Source organism: Leopardus geoffroyi, chromosome B2 (genome assembly GCF_018350155.1).
Source record: "Leopardus geoffroyi isolate Oge1 chromosome B2, O.geoffroyi_Oge1_pat1.0, whole genome shotgun sequence".
Lineage (NCBI taxonomy): Eukaryota > Metazoa > Chordata > Mammalia > Carnivora > Felidae > Leopardus > Leopardus geoffroyi.
In genome coordinates, this window is record NC_059332.1 from 132,298,342 (window position 1) to 132,312,681 (window position 14,340).

Below are 14,340 nucleotides of genomic sequence, written 5' to 3' on the forward strand. Positions count from 1 at the left end.
TTCAGGGTTAAGCGTTTAATAGCTGGCGCAAGACTGTTCAGTCTTCTCTTGCTCTGGTGTAGCGATTTCAGATGCAGAAGTTTATGTGGCGATGACACCACCACATGGAAGCAGCATGGATCCCAATCATCATGTGGTGGGCAGCTGCCTAGAGCCTCGCCCAGATCCACATAGGATTCCACATGAGCAAAAAATAAACGTGTTCTAGGTTAAGACACGGCAGCTTGAGGGTTTTTGTTAATGAAGTTTAACTTAGACTTACTTGACCACCACACTAATGAAAGTAAAAACAGTATTGGTTGCATTGACATTTCATATTTAACCCGAACAATTCCTAAGATGGAATCAATAAATACGTTAATGTAGAATTGGTGGGAGGTGGGAAAAGGAAATGATTGACCCAGTATCTTGCTTTTCAGAGTATCTCTATGTAATTATGACAACTATGCTGGGTCTGGCCTCACGGTTTTGTTTTCAAAGGGCCAGAGTCTGGAAATTTTGACCAAGTCGTTTTGTTGATAGATCATCCTTCAACCACTAACATGTATTTAATTAATATGTAGCAAATCTTGAAACCCTCTTGATATTCTAACTGACTCAAAATGCCATAACCATAGACATCGGACAACACATTGCTGACTGAGACTTCATGGCTTTTGCTTCAAGGAAACTCCTAGGCAAATTAGTCTTGAATTCCAGGACTTTTTCTGTCAATTCAGCCGGATTGAATTTGCAAAGCTTGCCCTCTTGAGGCCAAACAGTTCCAATGGACAAATTATTATACCTGGATGATAGCGAATAGTCTACTTGCTCTGGAAGCTACTAACTGCTGAGTTCTGGAATAGGCAGCAATGCAGAGTGAAGAGTATGGAGTCTGGAACCAGTTGTCCGGCTTTGTGTCTGGGACCTACCACCTCTTACCTGTGACATCTGAGGCCCAATCCTTCATCTGTAAAATACGAATAGTAAAAGTACCCATCTTATGGAGATGTTCAGTTAAAGGTGTTGACACATGTATAGGACTCAAAATAATATTTGCTACAGAGAAAGTGTTCAAATAAAGTAAATTTACATTGTCTGTAGTGACTCTGAACTAGTATCTGCACACAATTTCCTCAGAGTGTTACATACATGAACTAGACAAGAAGTTACTATTCTTTGAGGGGCACCAACTGAACATTTCAAAATATATTCAAAACAGATACATTCAACAGTTTAGAAATATGACATAATCTATGTTGAAATGTCCTATCTTCAACAAGATCTCCATCAAACCATGAAGACATTCCCATGAAGACATTTGGGTTTTGTTTGAAACATTAAGATTTGTAAATATATCTTCACAAATGATGTTCTTAAATGGTTCTGAGAAAAGAGGTATGTGTTAAGTGTTCTTTCTCTCTTTTTTATTTCCTTTTAAAGTTTCCGGGCAATCGAACCAACATTGCAATGACTGGTTTAGACATGAAAATCATACTGCAGATAAAAAAAGCAGATACATTTTCTTTAAAAAAAATGGCCTTTGGTGGACTCAAAGAGGATTTTCAATTCAATATAGGAATTAGTCATAAAATTGATTACTGTACATTTTCTGGAAGATTGTGTCAATTGGCTCCGTGAAGAAATAGTTAAAAGTATATCCTGCTCCCACACAATAGTGGGACCTCCACACTAAGTCTGCCACACAAAATACAATCTCCTACAAACTAAGATGTTATCATTGTATTTGGCTCTTTGATCTCATGAATATTCGATTATCCTGCACAATGTGAAAACAGAAGGCCATGAAGAGAATTGTCAAAATTGGCTAGAATTTCATTTATGTTTTGCCAAGCTGTTCTGCATTAACTGTTGAAAAGTATATAAAAATGAAACATGGAATTAAAATTATAATGGTTAAGTAGGAATACATAACCTATGGAAAAATATTGGGACATTTAATTGTCTGATACTTTAAAAATTAATACATTTATGATTACTTAAGATTATATTGATAATGGGGCACTTTGTGCTTTGGATCTCAATCATATCATGTTACTATAGACACTTAAGAAAAATGAGAGGCTGATAATTTACTCAGAAAGACACACAGAAAATCCACGTCGACATGCATAGCAAAGGACTTGCCAGGGACCACAGTACGAGCTACTCAATAGCCACTTAAAGCATGATTGATTTTTAGCATATTTTATGCATTGATAAAATGAACTGCATATTTATGAATATTATCTATATATCACTTTGTGCGGACAGCAGGGCATATATTTGAGCTCCATTTAGAGCTGCAAAAACGGAGATTGGAGAGTTGATGATCTCCTGAGGTCACATAAGAAACGGCAGAGGCAGAAATTGACCTAACCGTGCTAGATATGCTCTTTATCTATTCAAAGATCACAGAGTTAGTCAATGGAAGAAACTAGGATGTGAGCTCAGATCTTTGATTAGAGTCTAGTGCTCAATCGATATTCATTCATCAAATTTTTAATGAGTACCTGCTACATAGATATTGAATGTTGATGTTCTTAGAGTGACCAAGCCCAAGTCCCTGATTAGACTTTATAATGCAGAATGAGACACAAAGTACTAAATGTACATTATAATGCAGTGCCAAAGTAAGTGGGGTAACACAGGATGCTATTGCAGAGGAAATAAGGGGCTTCCTTCCTAGACTGGGAGAAGGGAAAAGAGGAAGTGTGGTTTAAGTTGAAAGCTGAAGGCTGTTAGGAACTAGACAAAGGAAGGGAGACGAAGGGGAAGGGGAATTCAGAGTAAGTACCCCAAGAGAAAAGAGAACATGGCATCTTAGGAAAAAAGGATGGATTTCAGCAATGACTAAAAGAGACAGACAGTATGAGTGGAGGTCGAGATGTTGAGAAGCAACAAATGTCATCTTACAAACTGAACTTCGTGTGGAAACACTCATGATTTTTTTAAATGTTTTATTTATTTATTTTTTTTAATTTTTTTTTCAACGTTTATTTATTTTTGGGACAGAGAGAGACAGAGCATGAACGGGGGAGGGGCAGAGAGAGAGGGAGACACAGAATCAGAAACAGGCTCCAGGCTCTGAGCCATCAGCCCAGAGCCTGACGCGGGGCTCGAACTCACGGACCGTGAGATCGTGACCTGGCTGAAGTCAGACGCTTAACCGACTGCGCCACCCAGGCGCCCCTAAATGTTTTATTTTTGAGACAGAGGGAGACAGAGCGTGAGCAGGAGAGGGGCAGAGAGAGAGCGAGACACAGAATCCGAAGCAGGCTCCAGGCTCCGAGCTGTCAGCACACAGCCCGACTTGGGGATTGAACTCACAAACCGCGAGATCATGACCTGAGCTGAAGTTGGACACTCAACCGACTGAGCGACAGGCGCCCCAGAAACACTCATGATTTTTAAACAGGGTTGAGACACAATTTAGTTTGAATTCTGGTTAAACATGGCATATTGAGTGCTTGTATTTACCTCCATTTGCTCCTAAAAGTCCAGTAAGATGATAACAGATGAATTTAAAAGCTAAGTGGTGCCTGGGTGGCTCAGTCAGTTAAGCATGTGACTTTGGCTCAGGTCATGATCTCATGGTTCTTTAGTTTGAGCCCTGTGTCAGGCTCTGTGATGACAGCTCAGAGTCTAGAGCCTGCTTTGGATTCTGCATCTCCGTCTATCTCTCTGCCCCTCTCCTGCTCACACTCTGTCTCCCTGTCTCAAAGGTAAACAAACATTAAAAAAAAAAAAAGTTAAAAAAACCCAAATCAAATAGACTGAAAAAGGAGACAAGAGGAAATGAGAAATGGCTACAAATATTTTGAAAATGGAAAGCATACCAGAAGTGGTAATTGACATAACAGAGCTGAGAATGCAGAAATCTAGGCACTTGTAAGAGAGATGCTTATAAGAAACTATGCAATGTAGAAGGTAGACCTGGAAAGACTTAGGAACCTGCAGGTAAAGATTCTTTTGAGGGCAATGAGGTAAACTCTGAGCAGTTTAAAGTTAGTTTAATATCACTTCAAAGTTCAGTTACTTGATGAGATCCTCTCTGCAAGTCTGTACAACATGTTGCCATTCACATGCCTATAGAATACATAGGGTTTGCTATCAGGAGGAATTACATGGAAGGGGATACCAAGCATGGTGTAATGAAGGGCAAAGTGACGAGGTGGGTGGGTGAACATCTGCAGGCTGAACATGGAGACTTCTGTGCTCTCTAACTAGCAATGAGGCTTATAGCTCTCAGAAAGGAGACTGAGAAATTATTTTCTGGAAAATGTGAGCAACCAAAGAGAAAAGCACTGCAGACACTGAATTGGAGAGGGTCAACAAAGTAGTAGCTGGGTCTCCCATCCAATCATCCAATGGTGAAACTCACCAGTCAATAATCCCTATTCGTGCTCAATGAATTCCACTAATGATGGTGTCTCACTCTTGAATCAATGAAATATCAGGAGACATTGAAATATAGCCTCCAATATGTAAGACAGAGACATAATAAAGATTAAAAACACTCCAAGAGAAATGTAGAAAATTTAGAAAAAATTTGGGAGAAAAATAGAGAAAAAAAAAGATCAATTTTTGAGGCAGGTATGAGAAAATATTTTTTTGTTTAAAATAAAATGGTGCTATTAGAAAAAAAGAATAAAGAACCAGAAGAATTCTTGGAGGTAACATATATAATTGCAAAAAAATCAATAGGAAATCATTGAGAAAGAATAACCTCACTAAAAAATGAAATATAAGTGTGAGAAGTTGGATTATTTTTCAGAAAATATCTCCTCCTTTCCCCCACAGAGTAGAGGATATTCTCCCACTCTATTGATGTTGAGTTAGAACCACAAGGCCGAAAGATGTACATAGAAGTGACAGTGTGCTGTTTCTAAACGAAAGTCTTAAGTGGCACATGAGTTTCTATTTGGCTTCTTGAACATCTGCCTGTTGAGAAGCCACTGGTCCAAGGAAGATGAGAAATACACATGGCAAATAACCCTGATCTGCCAAGCCCAAGTGACTCTAGCCAAACCTTGCAGAGCCCCAGTCAACTAGAGACCAGTGAGCAATAAACAAACAAACAAACAAATAAATGCTTTTTTGTGACACTGAGCTCTAGAGAATTTTATTACACAGCATTATTGCAGTAATAACTAAAATAATATAAGACAAAAATATAAAAGTCAAAACAAACAAACATGACTCAATCCAAGAGTTTAAACAGCCAGATAATAGATATTTCACAAAGAGAGAACCAAAAACATTTTAGGGGAGAACATAGGAAAGAAACAATACATGAAAAATTCCCAGGATTGAATGACATAAATTTCTATATTCAAAGAGCCCAATGGGGACGTCTGGCTGGCTCATTCGGTTAAGCGTGGGACTTGGGCTCAGGTCATGATCTCACGGTTTGTGAGTTCAAGCTCTGCGTCAGGCTCTGCTCTGACAGCTGAGAGCCTGGAATCTGCATTAGATTCTGTGCTCCCTCTCTCTGCCCCTCCCCCATTTGCACTCTGTCTCTGTCTCTCTCAAAAATAAATAATAAACATTAAAAAATTTTTAAAAAATAAAATAAAAGAGCCCAATGAATACAAACAGATCTACACCAAGGAAGATCTGATGAAATTTCAGAATATCATGGATAAAGAGAAGGATTAAAACTTCCAGACAAAATAAATAGGATACATATGAAAAACAGTCAACCACAATGAAATTGGTCTTAATAAGGTAATACTGAAAGCAAAAACTCAATAAACAAATGCTTTTGAAATTAAAATTGAGAAGGTAAAGATTCTAAGCTAGAATCATGGAACTTTTCAAACATTAAATCAAATATGAGGGTAAAGTAATAGTATTTTCAGTCATGTAAGCACTCAAAATTATTTACTTTCAAAACCTTTTTTCCAGAAAGTTATTAAAGAATATGAGAATAAGATGAGGTAGACTTGAGATCAAAGAAGTGAGAGCTCCAACATATTAGAAGAAAAAAATTCAGAATTATGGCAAGAGAAAGTTCTAGAACAACAGCTGTGCAGCCAACCCAAGATTTCAGTTCCAATTAGAGAAAGACAATGAAAGGCTTTAGGAGGAATATCTTCATGGAAAATAATACAGCCAGCAGCCTAATAGTTTACCTAATATACTTGACAATCTTACTAGAGATTTTATAGGTCTTTTTGAGAGCTTGGAGGACATAAAGCAGAAACATAAGGCAGAAAAAGTGAAATGAGACATTACTTTTATAGTAAAACACAAGATCCCTTTGAAGGATTGAAGTTTCCATAAAGTACCTTTGTACGCATAGAGTATTTTTTTACTGCATATTTGAATTATATGTACTGCATGCCTTTGTTTGGATTTCCTCAGAAGCTGACTTAAAGATAATGTTTCAAATGTAAGTAGCTTATTTGGGAAGTAAAGGAAACACTGGGAGGAGAAGGGGGAGGTGAGAGGAAGGAAAAGAAGCTCACAAAGTAAGAGGGAAACCAAAGGCAACTGCAAATTGTTCTCCATATCCATAAAAATAATTTTGAAACCTAGTTTTTTCACTCAACCTTGTATTTTTAAGCTATCTCTACATATCCATGTAGTATTTCGCTTACCTTTATCTCCTGTATGTTATCCCACTATCTAAATCAATCATAGCTGGGGTGCCTGAGTGGCTCAGTGTGTTGATCACCCAACTCTTGGTTTCAGCTCAGGTCATGATCTCATGGTTCCTGAGTTGGAGCCCTGCTGTCAGTGCAGAGCCTGCTTGGGATTCACTCTCTCCTCTCACTTCCTCTCTCTCTTTCAAAATAAATAAACTTTAAAAATGTTACAAAAAATTAATAAATCATAGCTTATTTACTCATTCTTCTTGTTCCTGCCTTTCCCGATTACACTGAATGATGCAATATTTTTGCCTATGACTCCTTGTGAATATTTGTAAAAGACTGGGTTTTGTTTTATGTTTTCAGCACTGATGTTGGGTTATTAGGTGTGATAGGTTAATTTTTTATGTATGTATGTATGTACTTAGGTAGATAGGTAGGCTTCACACCCAGTGCAGAGCCCAACACGGGGCTTGAACTCAAGATCCTGAGATCAAGAGTCAGATGTCCAACTGACTGATCCACCAGGCGCCCCATAGGTGTGATGGTAAATTTTATGAGTCAGCTCATCTAGGATATGATACCCAGATATCCGGATGCTGCTGTGAAGGTATTTTTTGGATGAGATGGACATTGAAATCAGTAGACTTTGAGTAAAGCAGATTACTCTCCATAATGTAGTTGAGCCTCATCCAAGCAGTTGCAAAACCTTAAGAAAAAGCCCTACTTGCCATCAGCAGCTGGCCTTCAGAGTTGAGCAGCAACCCTTAATTCTTTCCTGGTCTCTATCCTGCTAGCCTACCCTGCATATTTCTGACTTGCTAGTGTTTATAATCATTGTATAAGCCATCTCTTTAAAATAAAGGAATTCCTCTTTAGATCTACAAATTAGAGATTAGAGATATGTGTGTCTTTATATTTATGTAATCACTGTCAGAAAGCAAACATTTCCTTCCCCTTCAGGTTTCTTCTAGCCAGACTAAGAATCAAATTGACATGAGACATTAGAAAATCAAGTTCACTCTTATGTGTATGGGGAATCCACGAAGATCTGGAAATTCCAAAGACCGTCAAAGACAGTCAGGCAAAATGAGATATATATGTCATTCTGAATGAAGGAGAGTGGGGCAGGGGTCTGGAACTTCAAAGGGAAGGAATGCAACTCACAGGAAGATGAAAAAATAGATGCTTGTTAAACAAATGTTTGCTGGGTCCCTCAGAAACAATGGGACAGAAAGAACTTGAACAAAACCGACTTTGCTAGGTCCCTCCCTGTCTACCATACCTAGTTCATAGGATAATGTAGTTATCTATGGTGCTAGTGCTCTTTTTGGAGCAGGTCCTCTATCTAAATTCTTTTTAGGCTATTGTGGGAAAGGCAAAGAATTTTTCCTGAAACTCCTGGGTTTTGATTGCTTCTTAACTCAAAATCATCTTCATGCCAAAGCGGCCCATCTTGGGGCAGCCTGCCGTGGGCCCCTATAACACATGCACATCCTACTGAGTCTGTTTCTTCAGAGAACTCTTCTAATACATCTAGTGAGTACACATAGAACTTTACCAGATATTGCCAAAATGTTCTACAAATATTCTAGGATTTTTACATTCTCATCATCAGTTAGGAGAAGGATCATTTCTTCACATTACTACCAGCATTTAACTCTGTCACACTATAATAGTTTTGACCAATGTGATGATTGTGAAGTATTATCTTGTTATTTTATTTTGTATTTTTTTCACTGCTATTATTTCTTGATTTAGAAGCTTTTCATATATCCCATTTGGTCATTCGTATATAAGCTTCTTTAAAAAAACACATTAATTTTTTAAAATAAACTTTCATTAGTGTTTTGATTTACAAAGAAAAAATTACACAAGTGAAAAGGGTAGAATTCGATGAATTATCACTAAACAATTCCACCACAACTATCATCTAGGATTTAGATTCTAGATTTTAAAAAATCAAACACTGCCAAAACCTAGAATGTTCCTTCTAAATACTCCACCCTTTCTTTTCGCCAAATAATAAACACTATCCTGAATGCTAATCTTATTGTTTAGTCTTACTATTTTATAGAAGTGGAACCAGACCACACGAACTAGATTGAGTCTGGTTTCCTTTCCTCAACCTGTCTGTGAGGTCAGTCCATGCTGCAGGACAGAGTGATAGGTGATCATTTTCACTGCTGCTGCATCGTTCATTGCATAACTACACAAAGATGTATTTCTCTAATCTGTTGTTGCTTAACATAGGATGATATCAGAAAACTTATTGCATGTTTTTTCAGTGCACACAAGTGTGTACCTAGGAGTAGAAATGTGTACCTTTACTTCAGCAGATGAAAGTTCTCCATATGGGGGGTGCCTGGATGGCTCAGTCGGTTCAGTGACTCTTGATTTGGGCTTAGGTCATGATCTCCTGGTCCCTGAGTTTGAGCCCTGAATTGCACTGTGCACTCACAAGGTGGAGTTTGCTGCGGATCCCCTCTCTCTTTCTCTTTCTTTCTCTTTCTCTTTCTCTTTTTCTTTCTCTTTCTCTCTCTCTTTCTCTTTCTCTCTCTCTGCCCTGCCCTGCTTGCTTTCTCTCTCTCTCTCAAAAATAAATAAATGGACTTAAAAAAAAAAACACGGAAAAAATTTCTCCATATAGTTGTACAAGTTTTCACTCCCAACTGCAATACATGTGAGCTCTGGGGCCTCTATAGTTTTGCCAACAATTGGTACTGTCAGCGCTTTTTTTTTAATGTTTATTTATTTTTGAGAGAGAGAGAGAGAGAGAGAGAGAGAGAGAGAGAGAGAACAAGCAGGGGAGGAGCAGAGAGAGGAAGACACAGAATCGGAAGCAGGCTTCAGACTCCAAGCTGTCAGCAAAGAGCCTGATGTGGGGCTTGAACCCATGAACCATGAGATCATGACCTGAGCTGAAGTTGGATGCTTAATTGACTGAGCCACCCAGGTGCCCCGACACTTTTTAATTTTAGCCAATCTATGAAGTGTGAAAAGATTGATTTGTGGTCTAAATGATCACTTCCCTGCTGACTGATGAGACTGATCACATTTGCATATGTTTGTTGGCTATTTGGATCCTCTTTGTTTCTGTTTATTTATTTTGAAAGAGAAAGAAAGCATGAGCAGCACATGAAGGGGCAGGGGAAGGAGAGAGGCAGAGAGAGGGAGAGCAAGAATCCCAAGCAGGCCCCTCGCTATCAGCACAGAGCCAGACGCTGGGCTCAATTTCACAAACTGTGAGATCATGACCTGAGCAGAAATCAAGAGTGAGAAACTCACCCAATCGAGCCACCCAGGAACCCCTATTTGGAGCCTGTTTTTATGAAGTATCTTTACAAGTCTTGTTCTCCCATTCTTCTATTTTGTCATATATATGTTCTTAATGAGTTTTATAAATTATTTACATATTTCAAATTTGAGTTTTTTTGTTTTTATTGTGTAGTAAATATATTTCCCTACTCTGTTAACTTACGTTTTACTCTCTTACTGGCTTATTTAAGAGAAAAATTTAAATGTTATGTAGTTTAACTTAGCATAATTTCCTTTATAACTGTCAGTTTTGTTATTGTTTAAAAAATCCTAACTTATCCTGAAATCATAAAGATATCCTCTTTTGTCATGTTCTATAATGGTATTGTCTGAAATAGAACTACCATATGATCTAGCAATTCCGTTTCAGGGAATATTTCTAAAGGAAATGAAAAGAAATACCTACATTTATTGTAGTATTATTCAGAATAGCCAAAATGTGGACATAATCTAAGTGTCCATCAATGGATGATTGGATAAAGATAATGTCACACACACACACACACACACACACACACACACGCACACATTCAGCCATGAGAAAGAAGGAAATCTTGCCATTTGCGACAATATGGTTGGATCTCGGGGGCATTATGTTAAGTGAAATAAGTCAGGCAGGAAGAGACAAATACTGCTTGGTATCGTTTATATGTGAATTCTAAAAAAAAGCCAAACTCCTAGAAACAGAGTAGAATAGTAGTTATGAGGGAGTATAAAGGTATAAACTCAAAAGGTATAAACTCCCAGCTATAAGAAGAATAAGTCCTGGGGATCTAATGTACAGCATGATGACTATCATTAACAATTCTGTATTATATACTTGCAAGTTGCTAAGAGAGTAAATCCTAAATGTTCTCACCACAGAAAAAGAAATGGTAATTATGTGAAGTGATGGAGATGTCTCCTAATGCTACAGAAGTAATCCTTTTTCAATATATAAGTTTATCAGCTCAGCACGCCATATATCTTAAACCTACACAATGTTATATGGGTATTTTTTTTTTTTTGCCTATTTTTGTTTTAACTGGAGGCTCAGATGCCACAATGTTATATGTTAACTTTATCTCTGTAAAAGTGGGGGAATTTCTGCAGTGATAGAAATGATCTTTATCTACGTCAAACCGTTACCATAGCCATTAAACACACGTGGCTGTTGAGCCCTGGAAGTGTAGCTAGTGACTGAGGGAATACTTTCAAACTTTAACATTAATTGATTGAAATTTAAGTTGCTACATGTGGCCAGTGGCTGCCGTACTGAATAGAAATCACTCAGTTACGTCCTTGGACTACAGTAGGATTAAACTAGAAACCAGTAACATAAAGATATCTGGGAAATCCCAAAATATTTGGAAATTAACATAATTCCTAATAATACATGGGTCAAAGGAGTATCAAGATAAACTTAAAATTTACTTCAAACTAAATTAAAGAAACTCCAGTTTATCAAACTATGGAATGCAATGAAAGGTGGGCTTAGAAGTAAATGTATAGCACTAAATTCATGTTTGAAAAGAAGAAAGTTCTAAAACCTAATCTTAAAAAGCTTCTGCACAGCAAAGGAAACAATCAACAAAACTAAAAGGCAACCAATAGAATAGGAAAAGATATTTGCAAATGACATATCGGACAAAGGGCTAGCATCCAAAATCTATAAAGAGGTCACCAAACTCCACACCCAAAAAACAAATAATCCAGTGAAGAAATGGGCAGAAAACATGAATAGACACTTCTCTAGAGAAGACATCCAGATGGCCAACAGGTACATGAAAAGATGCTCAATGTCGCTCCTCATCAGGGAAATACAAATCAAAACCACACTCAGATGTCACCTCACACCAGTCAGAGTGGCCAAAATGAACAAATCAGGAGACTATAGATGCTGGAGAGGATGTGGAGAAACGGGAACCCTCTTGCACTGTTGGTGGGAATGCAAATTGGTGCAGCCGCTCTGGAAAGCAGTGTGGAGGTTCCTCAGAAAATTAAAAATAGACCTACCCTATGACCCAGCAGTAGCACTGCTAGGAATTTACCCAAGGGATATAGGAGTACTGATGCATAGGGGCACTTGTACCCCAATGTTTATAGCAGCACTCTCAACAATAGCCAAACTATGGAAAGAGCCTAAATGTCCATCAACTGATGAATGGATAAAGAAATTGTGGTTTATATACACAAGGGAATACTACATGGCAATGAGAAAGAATGAAATATGGCCCTTTGTAGCAACGTGGATGGAACTGGAGAGTGTTATGCTAAGTGAAATAAGTCATACAGAGAAAGACAGATACCATATGTTTTCACTCTGATGTGGGTCCTGAGAAACTTAACAGAAATCCATGGGAGAGGGCAAGGGAAAAAAAAAAAAAAAAAGAGGTTAGAGCGGGAGAGAGCCAAAGCATAAGAGACTCTTAAAGACTGAGAACAAACTGAGGGTTGATGGGGGGGTGGGAGGGAGGGGAGGGTGGGTGATGGGTATTGAGGAGGGCACCTTTTGGGATGAGCACTGGGTGTTGTATGGAAACCAATTTGACAATAAATTTCATATATTAAAAAAATAAAAAAATAATAATAAAAAAAAAATAAAACCTAATCTTCTACCTCAGCAAGCTAGGTAAAGTAAATGAAGCCTAAGGTAAATAAAAAAAAAACTTAAAAATAAAAATTATAGCGGAAAACAATGAAATCAAAGGAGAAAAGTTAATAAAACCAAGTTGTTTTCTTAAAACGAACAAACAACAAAATCCATACATAGAGCCTCATCAACCAAGGAAAAAGTAGACAAATGGCTAATATGCAAAATGAAAAAGGAGTCATCACTATCACTACAGAGCCCGTGAAAAGAATAAGAAAAGAATATTATAAACAACTTTATGGCTACAAATTTGATAGCTTAAATGAAATGGACCATTTCCTTATACCAACCCTCACAGGGATAATTGGATAACCTGAATATCTGCCTATCTATTAAAGAAATTGAATCAATAGTTCATAAACTTCCAAAAAATAGAGCACCAGACCTATGTAATTTCACTGGTGAATTCCACTAAATGTTTAAAGAAAAAATAATGCAAGGTCTTCACAATCTTCTACAGAAAATAGCAGCAGAAGGAACACTTCCTATCCCTTCCTATAAATTCAGAATTATCCTAATACCAACCCAGATAAACTGACATAAAGAAATAATTGAATAAGGGCACCTGGGCGGCTCAGTCGGTTGAGCATCTGACTTCGGCTCAGGTCATGATCTCATGGTTCATGGGTTCGAGCCCAGCATTGGGCTTTGTGCTGACAGCTCAGAGCCCAGAACCTGTTTCCGATTCTGTCTCCCTCTCTCTATGCTCCTCTCCCACTTGCACTCTGTCTCCGTCTCAAAAATAAATAAACGTTAAAAAAAAAAATGACTGAATAAATAAATGAGAGAGAAGAGACAAATCTACCATGTGGAAGAATTCCAAAGGATTTATGTAGCGATTGTACCCTAAAGGCTGTGGCACGGAACTCCCCACTCCCTAAGTGCTGGCTGTTCACAGTGATTTCATTCCAAAAAGAACACTATGGAAAGGGAGGGGGTGGGGAACAAACAGCTTTAGAGTGGAGAAATTTGACATGTTACCTCAGCCAAGTGGTCTAGGTCAACATCAACAGCGTTGACATGTTGATTGTATATACCCTTGACATGACATGAGGGTGGCACTTCTCTGTGGTCTTCCTCCCCAGACCCATAACTGCTATCATGAGGAACATGTCAGAGAAGCCCAACTGAGGCACAGTCTAGAAAATACCTAGCGAGGACTCCTCAAAATTGTCAATCGAGGCCATTAGAAACATGGAAAGTCTGAGAAACTGTCAAAGCTGAAGAAGGCTAAGTGCAATGTGGTACCCTGGCTGGGATCCCAGAACAGAAAAAGGGCATTAGGTCAAAAGTAGGACATCTGAATAAAGCAGGGACTTTATTAATTGTATAAATGTTGGTTCATTAATTGTGACAAGCGTACCATAACTAATATAAGATATTTGCAACAAGGGAAACCAGATATGAGGTATATAGGAACTCTCTGTACTATCTTTGAACTTTTTTGTAAATCTAATACTATTATAAAACAAAAAGCCCATTAAACTAAATTAGTGGGGATATGCTGAAAACTTTCTCTCAAAAACTGGGTTGCCTACTATCTCCATTTTTATTCAAAATCATATTGGAAGCCCTAGCCTGTGAATTGAAATATGAAAAAGGAATAAAATATATAAGAGTTGGAAAGTCAGAAAAAAAAAACAATATGTTTCTGTACATTAAAAAAATGCCAACCAACTCTGTAAGTTAATTTTTATTTATTTATTTTTTTTTTTTTAATTTTTTTTTTCAACGTTTATTTATTTTTGGGACAGAGAGAGACAGAGCATGAACGGGGGAGGGGCAGAGAGAGAGGGAGACACAGAATCGGAAACA

At 37.8% G+C, this 14,340-nt stretch overlaps 1 long non-coding RNA gene across 2 annotated transcripts in view; it reads right to left on the reverse strand.

Moving 5' to 3' along the window:
* Positions 1-14,340, reverse strand: part of LOC123609133 — a 17,855-nt gene continuing 3,515 nt past the window's right edge. For both annotated transcript variants that reach the window (XR_006717624.1, XR_006717623.1), the window contains exon 5: positions 1-949. This is a non-coding gene — a long non-coding RNA (uncharacterized LOC123609133). The remainder of the gene's footprint in view (positions 950-14,340) is intronic.